At 34.1% G+C, this 16,557-nt stretch overlaps 2 protein-coding genes and 1 long non-coding RNA gene across 7 annotated transcripts in view; 1 reads left to right on the forward strand and 2 right to left on the reverse strand.

Moving 5' to 3' along the window:
• Positions 1-2,416, reverse strand: part of Fife (regulating synaptic membrane exocytosis protein fife) — a 145,710-nt gene extending 143,294 nt beyond the window's left edge. For 2 of the 4 annotated variants that reach the window (XR_014435471.1, XM_083080504.1), the window contains exon 1: positions 2,012-2,416. The gene's annotated coding sequence lies outside the window, so the exon portion shown is untranslated. The remainder of the gene's footprint in view (positions 1-2,011) is intronic. The other 2 variants (XM_083080502.1, XM_083080503.1) reach the window with 2 other exon arrangements.
• Positions 1-16,557, forward strand: part of LOC145960802 (cytochrome c oxidase assembly factor 3, mitochondrial-like) — a 132,613-nt gene that overhangs the window by 115,013 nt on the left and 1,043 nt on the right. The window contains exon 1 of one of the 2 annotated variants that reach the window (XM_083080510.1): positions 14,484-14,590. The exons of the other annotated variant lie outside the window; for it this stretch is intronic. The gene's annotated coding sequence lies outside the window, so the exon portion shown is untranslated. Of the gene's footprint in view, positions 1-14,483; positions 14,591-16,557 lie in introns of those variants that run through there. 2 annotated transcript variants of the gene reach the window in all.
• LOC145960804 (uncharacterized) lies at positions 8,219-16,529 on the reverse strand. Its single transcript, XR_014435472.1, has 3 exons — positions 16,460-16,529; positions 15,875-15,986; positions 8,219-8,422 (listed from the first exon to the last, which is right to left on the reverse strand). It is a non-coding gene; the product is annotated as an uncharacterized LOC145960804 (long non-coding RNA).

The following is a 16,557-nucleotide window of genomic DNA, read 5'->3' on the forward strand; positions in this document are numbered from 1 at the left end:
AATTAGGTGACTCTTCGTTCACGCTATAAATCCGCAAGATTGTAAGAAAAACTTTCGCTTCTTCTTTCTCACAATAGGGATAAAAGTATTATAATAAGATGTTGGAAGAGAAAGATGGAAAGTTTTTTTTATACAATATGTCTCTCTCTCTCTCTCGCTTTTTTATTTTACTTGTATTAAAAATAGATTCTTTATTTTAAATTTTCATATTTTAAATCACAAATATAATCGTATATAAGTTTATCGAATATGGTAATATTTTGGTCCGATATTCAAGTATTGATTTTACATTTTGCATGAATGTGGGATATTTAAAATAATTATTTCTGCAATATATAATTATTCTCTCTTTGTTTTTTATACATATGCTATAGCGAGAACATAAGCTCTTTCTTTACATTCTCGATAATAACGAATTAATTATAATCGAACATGCATATTTGAGTGACAAAATTATTTGTCAATTTATATTCGTCACATTAATGCAACGAATTTATGCGACGTCATTTGACACAAAAATAAAATCAATTTTCGAATTTCGTTTAAAAGAGAGACGCAACATTCATGTACATTTCATACATTTACGCTTGCTGCTAATTGTGAAAATCCCGACTATGACAGACTCAATGTGACAATTTGGCGGACCTGTTACTCTCAGATGCACTTTAGAAACTTCTAAATTACAGGCAGATTAACGGCTGACATCGGACGAATTCGATCGCATTAAGAAGGGCGCAAAATACGCGGATAGAGCTTCTGGAACGACTAATGCCGAGCTCTGAATTCAATCTCTCGCCTGCTACGCGTGTAACTTAATTACGATCGTGTACTTGCGCCCAGTCGAGAGTAGAGACTGACACGAAACAAATCTTTGCTCTAATCTAACAGCCGAGGCAACCTGTTACTTGGTGCTCGGAACTCGCCAAGTTATATCAAACTGGCGGCACGAGATCGACCACGAAAACCACCGTGTATCATCCGTCGCTCATCATCTATCGCCTCGTTAATCGTCTCACCAAGCAATTACGAGATATACACTTCGCAACAACGAATCGATCGCTATCGTGCAATCGCGATCTACTGCTGTCAACTTGATTTCTTGATCGCGATTTGTCGCGAGACTTAAAGATTGATTAAAAGCACAATCTTTCTATTCAATTCATAATTTTTCAAATGATGAATGCATTACAGAGAAAATAATGAAATGTTCTTCATTTTTTTCATCTTTTCGATTCGTTATTCTTGCAATAGTACATCTTGTAAATATATAAAAGAAATTTTTATAGATTAAGAACAAGAATAAATTCTCAGAAATGATGTAATTTTTAACGTACAAGATGTATGTTTATAATTATAAATACATGCATTATATCAGACTTAAATATTATTTTCTCTTTTTAAAATATTATAAATTGGAATAAAATATTATAAATTGGAATAAAAAAATTGCATAAGCTCTTTAATTGGAACTCTCTAATTGTTCGTAATTAACATTTTCCGATCGCACAAACTTGTAGCATATTTTTTTATTTAATCCAATCTAAACTTAAACTACTGTTATTTGACCGTAAGTCATAACGAGTTTACACCTGAATATCGATCACCAAACGTGTTATATGCCTCGCCATTTTAATACAAATTATATATAGTTTGGAATCCGGTGAATCCATGATCAGACGTATAAGAATTCATCACGGTTTGTTACCAATTTACACATCTGAGAATGAACTCGGAAGTTTGCATTTAAAACACTTTGCTGCGTACATTACTTTCATAGGTGGCTTCCTTAGACATATTTCTGGATATATTTTCACTGCAATCTACACAGACAGCTGTTATTTGATTGATTCTTAGCGCACTGTATAATATTCGTTGTATACTATTAGCATTTGGAAAATTGACTACCGAAGATGGAGTGGTCGCAGTTAAATCATTTTTTATGTACGAGTACGCATTTCCGTTCGACTCGATCACGATCGATCGTTTCTAAGAATGTTGCTATAACACCAACCTGTTACTTGTCCGCAGCGCGAGCTTCCAAGAGGGGGATAAGGGGTGCGTATACGACCCCTCGAGCGCGCTCCCTTCGGCTCCCTTTCGCACGGATGCACGTGTTCTCTTCCAGTATTGTCCTGGCAGCGCGCCCACTTTTTCCCCTCGATAAGAGCGCGGGAAATCCCGTCGGATGCACGCGCCGGAAGCGGCCGGAGGGAGAGACCGATTCGATCTTGAACAAGCGATATTGCGCGAGTTCGGGGGGAAAAAGAAACCGGATGTATCACCGCGACACCCCAACGAAACGACCGTATCGTCGGGCAGGCAGCCCGGCTTGCACTGCCCGGGTCTACCGTTTCTCCCACCGAAGGACCGCCACCGCTACCCCGTCCCTCTCCCTCCGACCCCCGCCCCCTGTGTCAGTGGTGCCGCGACAACCTCCTCTTCACCTCTCACCCAGCCACCGCATCAGCCGCGTTCTACAGCGAACGAACGAACGAACGAACGCGTCCTCTTCCGAAAAAGCTCACCTCTCGCAACCCCACCTGACACCGCTTCGTCCGCGGCGCCTCCCCCTCTTTCTCTCTTCTCGCCCTAGAATTCGCTCGGCGAACAGCTCAGAGCGCAAGCTCGTGCCCCTTAGTCTCGAGGGTTAGCGGCAAGAAGCCTTCGTCTCACGGCCGGCCGATGCAGGACGAAGGACGAGACCAAGACATCGCATCGGGGGTGAGCGTGCGTCGTGTCGGTGCATGCGTCGAGCTTGACTACTGCGTACGCGTTGCGCGCGTTTCAAGAGAGATCCCATGTATCACGTTACGATCCGACTCGGTAATGGTGAATGAATTTGATTTTAGCTGAATGGGAAATAAAAGTATGCGAAAAAAAAATTGACGCTGCAGGATCAAAGTGATGTGAGAGCACAGTAAAGGCAAAGTTTGAAAATCCGTCTGTATGTTTAAATTTAGATTACCGTTATAAAATTAATGCCGTATTTGCTGCCTTGAAATTTCCTCCTCTCGCGGCAAATATCGCGATTTTAAGCGGTTAATCATACGCAAATGTTCGTTGAGGATGAATAAATAGGTGTCTGGTGGATATAAATCTGCGTTATCGCTTAATCCAAGGCTCGCGAATATGAAACGATACGTAAACCAGGTTGCAGTGAATACATAAAGAGACGCGGCATGCATACGTAAGGTAGGAGCGAATCAAAGTACACATCGCGAAATTTCGACAACGTTGTATTGGTTTGACGCGTTGAATCTCGCATGCAATATTATTGTCGGATATGCAAGTCGCGTATGTGAACAAACAACGTAGCTTCGTCGTCGACGTGTTTAATCGGAACCGCTGGAAATCGAATTGCATCGTTGAATCTTAACTTTAGTCGTGATAAATTGCGATATATCGCGCGCGCGATTGTTATACGATCCGCGACGAAATAGCATAATGTTATTAAAATGCAGCTCGTAAATATTTACCCTCAAACGTAATTCTATCGAGAATGTACACATCTATCGTCTCAATACAGTCGTAGAAAATTATGTATCCTAAAGAGCAAAGATAAGATGTATGTTAAGGAATCTCGCGAATTAGCTGATCGAGAGATTGACATACAAGCTTGACATATTGAAAAGAGAACTCCTCATGGTGTCAGTCCAGTTTTAGTTTACATTACAATTATTTTTAGTTTACATAACAAGTAATTAGTTTATAAACATTTTAATAAACATTTTTTTATATCCCTCTTTCAAGCTATAAAATTTATTAAAATTTTTTAAATAATTTCACGAAGAAGAAATCATTAAAAAATCCATAATTGAGACTTGATATTCTCCACACCGTGTTCGCGACATTCATTATTCCCCTGAAGAACGCAGGAATAAGTCCTGACGAGACGTCACGCCAGCGTCACTACTACCTGATCGATTTCGCGCGCGCGGAGAGGAAGTTTCCTGGCGAAGGCTCAGGTCGGGCTCGTGCCTCGCCTGTATCCCTGCCCCTCCATTGTCCTGCAGCCCCCTCTGCTCCATTCTTGCTCGGACGCAGACTGTTCGAAGGGAGTGAGCGGCGAGGAGATTTTGCGATGCGCAGGCGACGTACCGCGCGCGTGTTTCAGGACACTTCGCTTATTATACGGTTGGTGGTGTCAAACGAGAGAGAGAGAGAGAGAAAGAGAAAATAGAGAGAGAGAAAAGAGAGAGAAAATAGAGAGAGAGAGAGAGAAAAGAGAGAGAGAGACAGAAAGTTCCAGCACACGATGAGACGCGAGAGGATGGGAAGTAGGTGAAACAGAAGAGGATGTCGAACAATGTTGAACAGTGCGGAAAGTTCCGTGGCGGAGAGATCCAGGTGAGGTTGGAGAAACGCGACTCGTGATAGAAATAGACCTCCGATGATGATGCTCGTTATCCAACTAGAATAAAAAGTATAACAGGTCTGAACTCCAAGGTCTATCTCCCGCTGTAACAATGAGGAGATATACGGCTTTTATTCTCTCGCGTTTTCTGTAAAAAGATTTTTAATAGATTTTAAAAGAATTTTTTTGCATTGAAATTGAAAGAATTTCATAAATTTGCATAATGTTTAACAAAATCGACAATACAAACGTATGTTTATGGTAGGTTTCACATTGTGTGAAACGTTTAATACCATTCAATATTAATAAAATATATAATATTAACAGAATACGACGCTACGTATATTAAATTTGAATTGCTCAATAATATATGTATTAAAACGTTAAGTGAAACATTTAATATATGCAAAAATATTAGCAATCTTTTTATTCGTGCGATATAAGTACAAACTATACGAGCAAAGCCTCTTTTATATTTTAAAACTCTCGAAATATCAACTTAAAGCTCAGGATAAAGCTTGAAACATCGGGAAATAACAACGGCTTTACTATTGCGTAGATTTTATTCCGGAAAGAGTTCTTCCGCTGACTCTGCAGCGCTTGGATATCTGCTGTTTCAATAATTGGGGGATGGGGAAAATTGTGTTTTTAACAATTTACATTAACAATGGTGGAATGCAAGGCCATGTCGAGGAATCCTCTTTCATTTCTCGGTGCAATTCACTGAAAAGAATCCGTACTGCACTTTGACCGTTGATTGTTCCATGAATTCTGGCACCGTCATTAAATTCTTACGATGGGAGAATGTCTTTGAAGCGCTGTGAAATGCGCTGGCATTATTCAAGCCGCGAAATCTTGCTGAGAAAGTTAAACTAGAAACGCAAACACGTCGACTCACTTGTCTTACGAAATATATTTTACGCTTCTCGTTCACGTGCTCTTTGTTAATCTCAAAGGCGTAAAGAATCGTTTGAAAAGTTTGCTTTATAAAATACAAGAAGATAGAGAATCTTCTTGTATTCTATTTAAATTAATATCTCAGCTTGCAATTAGAGATTAATGGATTATAAAAAGAAACTAGGATATATAATTCTCGTTAAACCGTTCCTGAACTTTCAAATAAATAGGATTCCTAAAATAACAAATATCTTTCCATGTAAGATATTAATATTTTAACCATTAAATGAATAATTTTTATTCTTTTTGCATTTTAATTTTGCGCACAGAAATATCGTATTAGCGAAGAATATTAATTTCATTGTTCCTGATATATAATATAACGTATCGTCACACTTTCTAGCACCGAGGAATTACAATGAACTCCTTCAACAGCGGTCCTGAATTAATCCTTTGTGCAACGGGACTTACGCGAAACACACATACATACACGCGCAAAGGGACAGTTTCGTATTCGAATGTGCGGTGCTTTGTGAGCTTTGTGTCGAAGGGGCGGATACGCGCAATGTGGCGGATCTTACAATTGTGTCAGAAACACCCAACTACGTGCATTAATATACACAAGACAATTAGCGATATTCGTCACGGAACGAAAGTGGAATATCGATATTCCGATTTCGCTCTCCATTCGAGATAACCGACAAGCAATCTACGAATGAACGAACGATCCACGCCGCAGTTGTAGTCGATCGCGACTCATTCATATACATCGTCTGATTAATTAAAAAAAAAGAAGATTCGAGCTAGTCTCGTCTAGTTTCTCCTCTCGCTGACTTGTGGCAGAAACAATTTTCCCGCTCGCAGAACTTTTTTCATTAATCCGATGCCACCGATGGCACACACCGACTTCATCGGTCAAGAGCAAGTACGATTTCATTCGCCGATTTAATAGAAATCTCGATAGTAGTCCAATTTCCAAGGTCGTATATTATCGAACAAGAAACGAATTAGATTCTCGAAAATTTTTAACTCTTATTTCTGACACAGTTACCGTTTATTATCCCTTTTCAATGAAAAATAGTAAAGCGTTATTAGAAAAAAAATTCTCCAACAAAAATTAAAATGCGGTTCATATCTTTATAAAGATATTGGTAAAATATCTTTTTTTTATTAAAATATAATCTACACATATTTTTAACGCAATGGGTGATAATCTGCATGAAAGTCGTACGAGATTATACGGGAGAGTGTGTATGTCGGCATAGTGCGTGTGCGTAGTCGGTTTTCAAAAATTTAATCAAAAATTCCTGTTACATTCCTTTAATCTTTCGTCATCCAAGCACGAAATTTACATGTGTATTCCTGCATATATACGATAAATTTTCAAAAATAGTCCGTTCGTATTTGCGCGAATCTAATGAGAGATATAATTATTATACTTTATTACTGCACCAATTATAATTACTTTCGTCGATTTTATACAAGCGCAACGTTTCTGCTAACGTTTATTTCGAGCGAATATCCAAGCGAATAGAATTTTGTAGTCAAATATTATTCCGACTGTCTCCGCGTAACTATTTTACTTCCATGGTTTCATAATTATATCAGTATATGAATGTTATCTCATAACGTCATTTCAGTTCAGTTGCATATGCAAATTCAGCTACGCGCTGCGAAATGTCACCGTAACTGTTCGGCCCGAATAGTCTCTAATTTTAAAATATATGTAAAACTTTACGGCTTATATAGATTTAAATGTATTTAGCATTGGATTAACTTTCTGCGCGCATAAAGTTGTGATCGATTTCTTCTTTCTTTTTTACCTAACAATGCAAATATTTTTTCAAGTTTGTCTTCGCGCAGGTTAAAGCTGAAAGGAATTTTTCAAGTACGCGTAGATGATAAATAAGAAAAAGAAAAGAATAACATGTCGTATAAATATGATATAAAGACACATGCTATTAATAAATAAAGAGCTACCGGAGCAGCTTTGCGCCGGTTATCAGGCAATTTCGACGGCGCGAAGATAATAGCGCGATGCACGTGCCTTCGCACACGAGGGTGCACGAAGTGATTCAATTTTCCGTAGAGCCCACGATGGGAGGAGGAGTTGGAAAAAGGAGTATCGGGGAGAATGTGTGCTGCCTGCATCATCCTCTCCTGTAACGCCTCGTTCATTACGGATGCAGGCTCGCACCCCTCGAATCCTGCGAGATAATCCGGCCGCGGATTATCGCGAAAATTGAAGTAACTATGCGATTACACGGATCTTCTCACCCACTCTCTTTCTCTCTCCTCTCTCTGTGAGACACTAATAACGTTGCATCTTTCGTGCAGCTTCCTCTTCTGGCAACCGCGAGGGATATGCATCCTGTGTCTCAGGAGATGAGAAATTAAGAGAGCGGTGGTGCAGCGAGTGATGAAGAAATTCTCCTACGCAATAGCAAATCTATTCCGCATTTCGTATTGGAGTATCATTGAATTAACATGCGATATACAGTATAATAGGAATACCTGAATCGGTCGTAATTTTGGAGACGCAAGCTTATTAATTTAGTAAATTGAGATATTCATATTTATACACTAAGCTAACGCAGTCGTTATTTCAAGAATATATTTAATCAAGTTACGCTATAAATCTTTTTTTTTATTAAAATTGATATTTTCATATCTCATGGGAAGCTTTTTAAAACGTTTGGGAGATCTTAAAAAAATATATATAAGCTGTAATGAACACATTATATAATGAATAAACATATCATTTGATTATATTCATAATCAGAAAAGAAACAATTTTTAACTTACAATGCTCATCTCTTTAATGATATTAAATTAAATTCCTTTTGGACACATTATAAGATATGATCAACGATCAAGCACAATTGTACCGTAAATTACAGTTAAAGTAACTTTACGTGTAGCAGGCGTGACATCGAAAACGATTATTTATACGATATACCGCCGACATTTGTCAGTTGGTTAGTTCAACTAGTGTGTGCTCGTTTACATTGCAAACAACGTCTTGCACTAATCACCTTGACCCTTCTACATTCACCTTGGCAAAGTTTCGCGCAAACTCATATTCCTCTTTCTCTCTCCTTCTTTACTTTTCTCTTCTGTCCATATTTTTCATATTTTTCTTTTTTTAATCTCTGAAGTTATATCGTGTTTCTATAATCGACATTAGAGATACATACATAGAAATACATATTATGTGATTTATTAATTAATTATTATTGTAATTTATTAACAGCAACAAATGAATTTTCGAAAAAAATATATCCAAATATTCTATTTCTAATTTCTAATTTCTACAAATAAAAATATTCGAATTTGCTTTTATAAATTATAGTTTTAAGCTGTGCAAATAATGAGGACAAAATATACTACAAACTTTTCTACATGTTATATATGTAATTTTTCTTGGCAACGTAAACAATTATATCGTAACAAAGATTGATTAAGCATCCTCGGAAAATCTCTTTAATTTTTCTCTTTTTCTTTCGTAAATTTATTGAAAAACTTAAAATAACTTGACGTACGAATTTTTAATGACTGTATTTTTGATATAATATATTATTAATTATATATTATATATATTATTATACATTATTAATGCAAAATAAAATTCATGACTCTCGAAATATTTTATGTTTCTTCATTATCATCGTCATAATATAAAGACATAGTGGAACGCATTTATTTTCACATATAATGTAATATTCGTTCTTAGTTCTGTGATAAATATGTAATTAATAAAGTTTATGAAAAGGTATATTATACAAAGAAACTATAAAAAATTTCTTTTTTCTCTTTTTTAAAAAATCATTTTAAAAGATTTTTCTAAACTAGGTCATGTCGGCTTATTGGCTATCGAGCTATTCATGGACGCGATAGAAAATCGCAGAAAACCGAGAACGGACACTCTTACGTCCTTCGAAACACGTGTCGTTCAATTCTAATGTCGATTGAATCGACGCGCGAAGTTTTCCAAGACAACGGCTTGATTTCTGAAACGAGTTAAGAATAACTTCTATCTTAATAAGTAAAGCACGAAAACTTCTCCGCGCACAGAAGTCGTTCGCGTGCTTATTTCTATCTAGGTTCTTGTCCAGATAAAGCTAAAGGACTTCCGGGCGCATGGTAATAGAGATCGATTTGACATAAGCGACACGTGTACTCGAGTATATAAAAATGACCAACTTTAATTGCAGTTAAAAGAAAAGTTATTAATGATGATTATTAATGATCAGATCTTTGCGAAAGTACAAGCAATAATTGGAAAATATTTTGCACAATTTTTTACACATTTTTATTTTAAATTTGTTAAGCTATTCAGATTTATTTTTTTGGAAAACACAAAGATTATATAATTAGTATCTTTTATTATTTATAAAATATAGCAATTTAGAGGTATCCTTACGAAGTAAATTTCGATACTTTGTTAATATTTAAATCATTTATTTTATTATTTTCTTTTTTTATTTATCTTTTTTATCTATCTTTTATAAATTTTTGAAATTTTTTCATTTTTAAATAGATATTATCTGAAAATGTTAATATTTATATTTATATTGCCTTTTTTGTAACTTTTCCATTCGGTACTTGATTATATCGACTGTAATACCATATTGCCAAAATAAGATTAAAATTTGATGGTTATCGATGATAAACTTGATATACAGTAACTGATGCGCACATACCTTAAGAACCTCGTTTAGATTTCATCTATATAGAGATATATAGAGATAGCATCATACATTATTTAGAGATAAACCAGCATTATATATATTTGTTATTATATATTATTATTAACGTATTCGTAAATGCTAACGATGCGACAGTAATTAAGTTTTATTAATTCATATTACACTTATATGATAATAAATCGTTTGATTGCTCCTAATTTTAATTAATGAAATCTTTCCTTTTGTATCAAAAACAATAATTGTTTCGAGTATATGAATATTTATTCTTAATTATCATTCGTTACGTTTAATTAATTCGATAACTATTTTATCTTAAAACGTTGACTTTGGATGTGGAAATTGAGCTGGACTTGCAGCTAGACAAGAGTATAGAAATCCAGATGTTATGAGACACAAAAGGATGGACTGCGCGACAATTGCTATAATTGACAGAGTTTTTCTCATGATCCCGCTCGCGATTCTGTGACACAGGCACGTTTCTTCGTCGTCTCGTCGAGACCCATGTCACATGATATCGCGCATTATCATAGATATTGGCCGAGGGTTTTAGCTTAAGGGTTTCGGTTCGCGTTAACGGTCCTCATAAATAAAAAATACCGCTCCGCGGCATGAAATCCGCCGCCGATGGAACGGCATCTTCGCCAGGAGTATTCCGCCATCTCTTCAGTCGAGAAGCCTCGTTTCTCCATTCTTCCCATCCTTTCAAAAAATACGCGGATTCTTCCACTTTACGCTCGATACAGTAATGCCACTTACGTTCTCTATATCGATGCTACTTTGAAGAAGCCAATTTTTCTTCTTCGATGCAACTTTTCTCTCTATGGCCTTTATATATTTTCCAGGTGCATAAGATGTACATGATTTTCAAAAAAAAGTCTAAAGTTTTTTTTCGAATACATTATTGGCACACGATGATAAGATTATGCAAATAAAGTATTGAGAAAGAACGCGTGTATATCAGATTGTTAGCTTCATAGAAAATACAAAAATTTATAATTATGCATTAAAATTATATATTATTTGTATTTGAAAAAAAATACAGCGCATTCTTCTTTTTTTAATATTTTTGTGAAATTATTCTTTTAATGAAATATATTTTCATAAACAGATAATATTATATATTCAGAGAAATATACATAAAGCAAACTTTACTTTATAAACAAATACTAGAACAATAGAAAATTAATGTTACTTGTATAATAAATACATGAAAAAAATTGATTTTAATGTTATCATTATTAAAATATATTAATATCTTATGCAACAGCGTATCTAACGTGAAAGTGGATTTCTTCCAGTGCTACACTCTTTATATTGGAAAACCATATAATAAATTACAATGTCTCTTCCAGCACATCGTGCTCAATAATCCCTTCAATAATCCCTTCGATTTTCTCTTGTTCGTTGGTAGTTTGATAAAAGTTGATCTTTGCGAAATTGTAGAGAAAAGTAAGAAAGAGAGAAGAAGAAAAAAGAGAGCAGTTTATAAAAGTGCCGCTACATATAATATACAGTATAAATGAGCCGCTTTCTCAACTTTAAGAATAATTTCCTAGAAAATTTTCGAAAGAAAATATTGGAATAACGTCGAGAAATTCTTTTCTCGAAAAGGTTCACGTCTCTACGAGACGCTCAAATTGCATAATAATCAACTAGAAATGGAAAAATTGGATCAAAAGTTCTTAACCCTTTCTCTTTTTCAAAGATGATGATATCTGAATAGAGCGTGTGAGCTCTCTACTTATGTTAGCTTCAGCAAAACTTTCACAATTCAATTCTATGAGTGGCGCGAACTTCGTTGTGAATCATTCTCCAGGTCACCCTCGCGTGGGTGATACTAGACTAGTAATGGAAACCCGTTGCACTACGTAGGGCAATATTTCATGTACCTTAATGGAATAGTACAGGGATTTCGTATTATTCTCCTGGCGATAATATAAGTTTGTGCGGTGGATACGTAATTGGAAATTTTGTACTATATCGATTACATGTATGAGTGCACACATAGTAATTGCGGCGCAATTAATTATCCATTTAATAATTCAATTAATTACATGTGTTATTAATCAATTACTTATTTAATTAATGGCATATTCTCATCTGTCTCATTCAATAGGGTCGCGTAAACTGCATTGTTCTTCATATCACGCAATTTTATTACATACAATCATTTTGAATTAATGTAGTACTGCCTAATAGAGAGCTATAATTTGTTGCATAAAATATTTCATTTATAATAAAGATATAATTTGTGCTCATTTATATACGTGATAAATTAAACTGATTTAATCATAACTTATGATATTGCGATAGGTATCATAATAATTTAATTAACGAGAAAGTTTATTTAATATATACAGCTTCACTTTTTCTTTAACAAACTTCTATAAATTTCTTTTAAAACTAGTAGATTAGTGCAAACATAAATTGCTTTTCTGCTTTTTGAGGAATCTGATTAAATTTATCATAAAGAAAAATATATTTCATGTTCCTACTCTCCATAGCTTCGCAAAAAAATAATTACATATATTATAGATTAAATTTTATTATCAAATTATCTTGTCGAAATCAATAATCATGGAATTTTAATTGTTTGAAATGATTATTTAAAAAAAATTATATATATATATATTTCCTCAAAACACAGTAAAAGCAGAAAAGCAATTTTTGTTTGCACTAATCTACTAGTTTTAAAAGAAATTTATAGAAGTTTAAAGAAAAAGTGAAGCTGTATCATTCTGTGTAGTACAAACTTCGAAAAAATAATAGACATTATTTAAAATAAACTTCAAAAATTTCTGTTCTGATTCAGTTTCTGACTCAGATTTAATTTCGATGATTTCAATTTCAAAAAATAAATCTATTAATAAGTGGTTTCATTTTTCTCATAATGGAAATAGAGCAACCGTTAATATACATATTGCAACTTAAAAGAAGGCATTGAATGAATTATTAATGTATCATAAGAATTACTCTGAAATTTTCAGTTTTGTATGCCAAAATAAAGGGGCATTTTCCGTCTAAAGCCGAAATTTAATTTCCAACGGCAAACTTTGTTACCGCGAAATCGATAATAGGTTGCTCTGCGCAAAGAGATATTCGTTGAATTATTAATACAAAAAATCCTCATGCATACGCAAATCTTGTATTTTACGGGCTCGCAATTTCTGACGAAGGAACATAAGGAAAGCAATACCTGTCTCCGGAAAAAAGAACGGATCGTCCTAACTCACTTTACTTATTTAACGGGGAAAATCGAAATCGATGATCAAATCGATCGCACGATCGTGTTACTTTTTCATTGTTGATGGATTCTATATTTATATAAACTTGCCGATTCTACTTCGGAGATTCAATCTTTACTCTCAATTGACCCGATCGTGAAATAAAGGATAATCGAGAGACACATAACACGTGCGATCGAGAAAATACGTTGGGGATCAATTTTTAAAAGCGTACGCGAGCATTTTCTCGATAAGTTTTTCTGTGAAAAATTGTGAAAATAACGATTTCTAATAACCGAGCGATTATATTCTCTATGAATTGCAATTCAGCCGTTAATATATGTAGTTTAGCATCATATCGAATATATTGCACATTGCGACATGAAAATTGTGTCGGATAATCCGGATGTTAATGATACGGCAACAATGAACGTAGAAATCCGATAGAGAACTTGTTATAATTGGAGCGTTGTCTCGAAACGTTGAACATCCTGAAAATGTTAATAGACGTAGTGCATATATATATATATATATATATATATACATACTGCAAATCCGTAAATCGATGCATTATTATGGCATCGCGGTGCCGCATTAAATAGACGAGAACGGACAAGAAAATTCGCATTAATAGCTCGATGCCGGTAATCATTAATTTCAAAATTAATTCCAAATCGCTATCGCAATCGTTATAATCGTTGCGCAACGATTATCCGATTATTTTATAAAAAATTAATTATACACACATAATAAACAATAAAATATTATTAAATAATCACTCTTTTTTTCTATATAAATTGAACAAATTTGCTTTTTTTCTTTTTTTTCATCAGAAAATTGGTATATATTTCAAATGCAATAAAGTCGTATAAAAATAAAAACGTAAATGTATAAATTTGTTTTTCATTGCATCGTGATTATTTTTTTAAAGAAACATAATAGTATCCACATGATATTTAATAGAAAGTTTTCGAAATTAATTTACTGAAGCAAGTCCTCTCTCTCCTCATTAAGGTAGATAATAAAACAAAATATTGCGTCGTATAAAAATTTAGTTAGGGAGATTATAATGTCAGGACTTACAGAAATAATATACGCCGTTACTCTTGATAAAAGTTTAAGAGGTAACAAAATCTGAACATATCTGATAAAATTTAAGAGATGTGTAAAACGTGCGGAAATGACACAGACGAGAGAAAAAGAGAGAGAGACAGGAAGTATTTTAGCATCGAATGTCACACGAGTTCGTAACTCTTCTACCAAGAGATCACAAATCAGTCAGGAGCAAATGGGACATGGTATAAACTGAAACGGGTACGCTCATAAATCCACGGAAATGGAGATACTTGTGCTGTTTTCGGACCAGACACGATACGTTCAACGGATACGGATTGCGAGAGCTTAACGTATGTCGAAGCATTAATTTTCCGCTTACGAAAAAACTGCAATTGTACAAGTTCAAACAATGAGCATGCCAGATGTACGCCGATTATTGAAAGACTCAGACCTACTAAGTTTTTACCAAATTATTTACGCATTTTCAATGTACCGTATCCTCTTTATATCAACTTTAAATTAATCTCTTATTTAATATTTTATTTTAAAAGTCTCTATCACATATGTATTTTTCAACAAGCGCAATTCTTTTTTATCTTTGAAAAATCAACATAATATTCGATTACTTACAAAAGTAATAGTTTACTTCAAATAGACAATGAATAGGAACATTCGAAGGAGATTCAATTTTAATCGAAATTTTAAAAACCTGGCCTATTCCTTGACTAACACTTGGATCATTCTCTTTTCAATTAATGCCCAATGCGAGGATGCAAATACGTATTCGAATACTCCTTACAGTGAAATATATCTATTTAATATATCGCCAGCGCCTAATCGTAACGTCAGTTGCTCTACGGGAGAGCTTGGCAAGATTCAATTGAAAATTTATCCGAGCCATCTAATCCACTCGCGAACCGACTACCGATTGTACGTCGAATTTCAACGGTGGATCGCTCGCAATCTATCGAATTCCACGCGTGCACGTCGTTATTAACGTACCGAGTGAAGTACGTGAGAGCGCAACGCGCACGGCTGTCAGGTTCCTCTCGAAAAGGAGCAGTCGATCGATCAACGACAACGACGACGAGAATATTACAGATACAGCTACTGACAATGAATAGACTATGTACTTTCTATACAATAGCCCATTATACTGCAAGGGAATAGATCTTCTCTAAGCATCGTATCACTAATCAAATCGACGTATCTTCTATTTCCATGCCTGATTGAAATTGCGATTAGATCTTAAAAAAATGTACATTTAGACTTATTTATATAAATATCTGTTTAAATAAATATTCGTGAGTTATCCCTCTTTTGTGATTAGAAAGCCTCCAATTCTTTTATTCTTTGTAATAACTATTATCGACTTAATGACTTTTTGTTTTTAATGCTAGAACTGTCATTGAAATATAATATCAGTATCTTTTTAAATTTTCTGTAGATATAAAAGTATTACATTTTGAAATTTTTTATATATTTTGCTCTCTAACTTTTAATCACATCTCATATTTCTTTTCTATACCATTTATTCTATTTATATATCCGTTTTTTCAGTTTATAAGTTGATAATTTATATTATTTTCTATGCTAATAATATTTTGAATGGTAAAGAATTCGTAAAGTTTTACCTTGTGTAGTCTTAAACAGATAATTTTCGCCGAGATGTGTCAAAAATAAGCTGGTTGACATCACTCTTTACAATAATGAATCTGCTGCAAACTCTTGTTAACATCTTGCTTGCTAAAAATTTAATCAAAATAAATTATTATAAGATGTTAATACATGTATGATTGAAATTTTTAATTTTCTAAATTTAAATCGAAAAGGTATCGATGAGAGAAAATATCGTAAACTTCGATATATCATTTAAAACTTAATGACTCTAATATATAATTCTAGTATATACATATACACATATACAAACTATTAAAATACATTAATAATGCTATTCAAAAAATAAATTGTGAATGCAAAATCAAACGCAGTAATATTACTGAGCAATTTTTCGTTAAATTATAAAAGAGAAATTTCAAATTTTATTCCAGAGAAATTTTCATATAAAATTTTTGGTTAAGTTATCAGCATGTAACTTTTTTTAAAGTTTTTCGAGTAATTTTATTAATTTGTTCTACCTGTAGTCGTCTAACGATATTAAATATTGCAAAGCGCTCTATGAGCAATTAAACAATATTGTTAAAATATAATTTACTTACATATGATTGAATATAGGCTTCGTTTTATTCATTTTTTTCCGAAATCGAATCAATATCAAGTGTAACGAGATCGACGGAGCTGCTTAAAACTATTTCTT

This window comes from Camponotus vicinus, unplaced genomic scaffold, assembly GCF_025532165.1.
Source record: "Camponotus vicinus isolate PSW18456_S1 unplaced genomic scaffold, iyCamVici1.0 SCAF_10, whole genome shotgun sequence".
NCBI lineage: Eukaryota > Metazoa > Arthropoda > Insecta > Hymenoptera > Formicidae > Camponotus > Camponotus vicinus.